At 38.5% G+C, this 2,748-nt stretch overlaps 1 long non-coding RNA gene across 1 annotated transcript; it reads left to right on the top strand.

Moving 5' to 3' along the window:
* Positions 1–203: 203 nt before the first annotated feature.
* LOC147725222 (uncharacterized) lies at positions 204–1,374 on the top strand. Its single transcript, XR_015310130.1, has 4 exons — positions 204–230; positions 351–508; positions 598–675; positions 1,022–1,374. It is a non-coding gene; the product is annotated as an uncharacterized LOC147725222 (long non-coding RNA).
* Positions 1,375–2,748: the final 1,374 nt, after the last annotated feature.

The following is a 2,748-nucleotide window of genomic DNA, read 5'->3' as shown; positions in this document are numbered from 1 at the left end:
GACACCCATAGAGAAGCTACGCTGAAGCTCGTACAGGTAAGAACAACTAAAGCAGGGCGTCCCTGAACGAGTTAGACATTAAAATCTTTTAAATCTGTTACTAATTAGAGCTCTATCCTTACTTCCATAGGGGATACTACTATTTAAAACACCCCTGATTACAACCAAGACAAGGCAGCTGACCACGCCTTCCTAAACTATTGTTTGAAACCAAGTCGACCTAAATTTTGGTAAGAATCCGTCAAAGAATTCTCTTACATCCAGGTGTCTCATTATAGCAACCAATTCATCAACATAGTTGTTGACTTTATTTTAAATAGTTTTTGCCCTTCTTTCTGTTTACACCGTAGAAAGGTATACAAGAGCCATTTCCAGATTCAGCCCAGCCTTCTAACCTGACGCCTGCCAGAGAGTGGTTGGCCATTTTTACACAAGTGTCCAGAGTTGGACGGACTCGAAATCTATCCCCTTATCAATTTGGGACAGAACTGTTAAAAATTACCCGCAGGTACGCTTTCTAAAATATAGAATTTAAGAAGTCTTAAATATTAGCCATGATAGACTCAACAAAATGGTTACATGTGCTTCCCCTTGTAGATGGTAAAAAATCCCACGATTCCTGAGAATCTCAGCCATCACAACCTATAGGAAATGCCACATTAAGGAAACCTACAGGTATGCTACTACTAATAGGTGTAGAGAAAATGATACTTAGATAGGAATTTCTCCATTAGTCTTTCCCACTATAGAGGGTTAACTACTCCTTTATCTTATCCATCAAACTAATATCCCTTAACATGGGATATCAATTGAAACCGAACACCAACTATTGATTGCAAGAAGGTTATTAACCCAAATGTGCAGAGAATCTCTAATTTCATACAAGAAATAGGTGATGTTTCCATTTATTCTAAGCATAACATTGTGTGCTTATATGACAGATAGATTAGAATCACTGTACCAGATGGAATTTAACTTGTTTAGCAAATTAGATCTCTAATTTCATGTGTATCCATCTTAGGAGACTGATGAGGATCCGACTGTATGACAGACAACGCAAATAACAGTCTTGATAAAGGTGGCACCGAATCACACGTAAAACCACCGAAACGCGTCGACGCAAGTTCAAGTACAATTCACGCTGTTCCTCTCTGATGTATATAAGATTGTGAGGTTATAACACCAGGGCAGTTTGAAACTTTATCTGAGAATGTACGCCTTGTAAATTTTCAAGTCTTATGTTTTACAATTTAGGTTTGTCTGTCCCACACTTTTGTGCAGGTCACAAAAATATATATTTGTTTTTAATTGTGTGTTCATACTATTTTACAAATGTACTGTATGCTATTTTAATATTTGAATAAATTGTTATGTACTCTTTATGTTGTGCACATTTTTAATTTAAGGAGCATTATTACACTGTGTTATAGCTAATTTTCTAGCTTTTCTTGTACACAAACCCAAGGGAATCAATCTGTTTCTTACATGGATGATTATGGCTACAACAAGAACAGTGACACAGCAGCGTAACAAGTCTTCTTGACATGTAGGAGGATGATGTTGACGATGGATCCAATCGATGGTGGGCATGAAATTCAGAATTTATTTGAAAATACTCATTGGTGTTTTTTTAAGCAGAATTACAATATCCTAGGATTCATCTAGCTGCCTTAAAATTGATTTGAGGAGGTTGCTTGCACTTTATCCTCCCCAGCAAGTGTGTGGAATTATTGCTGCCATTTAGTAACACCGCAATGAAAACCACACAACCCGGGGGAAGAGGGTTAGGGTTTGAAAATTGGATGGGAGTGGGGTTTTTTGGGAAAGTTTTGTGGAGAGAGGAAAAAAAACACAGCATGTACAAACAACAAATGAAGAAAAACACATCTTTGTTTACGAAGATATCCATAAATCTTTTAAGGGACTTAAGGAAGTGCATGCATGAAGTTGTTTGCTAAATGGATGGTTCGGTTACTGAAAAGTAGTACTAACTACAACTTACTGAGTAGTACCAAACTATTAGACATTACAGGGCTGCTGTAATTACGCAATTTCACTCAGAGAGAGAATGACTTTGTAGTACATTACATTAGTTTTAAAAATAGCAAAGAAAGTTATGAAATAGCTGTAGGGATGAATTTTAAGCAGAGAGTCGCACTCATAGAAGTTCACAACAATAAGTTATTTAAAAGATAAGGAGAAGTGAAGAGGACACCGTAACTGTATGCTGTTGTTGTCCTGTTCAATTTGGGAAGTTGCATGCATCCAGCCATTCCTCTTATTCGCGGTACTCCTCCATTCCATCTGACGCTCCGTCGATCAATCTTGGTGACCAGACACACTGTCCGCTGCCTGCCTGGTGGATGTTGAATTGCGGATTGATGTTGTTCCCATGGCTCAAGGTAAAAGCCGGCCTGCAATTGTTGAAGGAAGGGATAATAAAACAGCACTGAGAAAAAATATAAGGTACGGTGTGTAGTGCAAAAATAACACTTTAGAGGCAACAGTATTACATACAGGCATCATTTCTAAAGTGCGTACTCTGAGTCTCCTTTTCAAGGATAGTAATTGCACACAGCAGGCCAGGGCCATGCAGACGGTCAAGGCAGGCACCACTGAGTAAACCACCCTGATGATGTAGCATACCTCGTTGACATAGACAGACAAAGCATATCTAATTGTATGCAGCAAGCCACATAGCCACAATTTTACATGAACTGCTGTCTGGTCTCTGGCATACACTACACT

This window comes from Lissotriton vulgaris, chromosome 4_1 (genome assembly GCF_964263255.1).
Source record: "Lissotriton vulgaris chromosome 4_1, aLisVul1.2, whole genome shotgun sequence".
Lineage (NCBI taxonomy): Eukaryota > Metazoa > Chordata > Amphibia > Caudata > Salamandridae > Lissotriton > Lissotriton vulgaris.
This window is presented reverse-complemented; position numbering and strand designations above follow the sequence as displayed.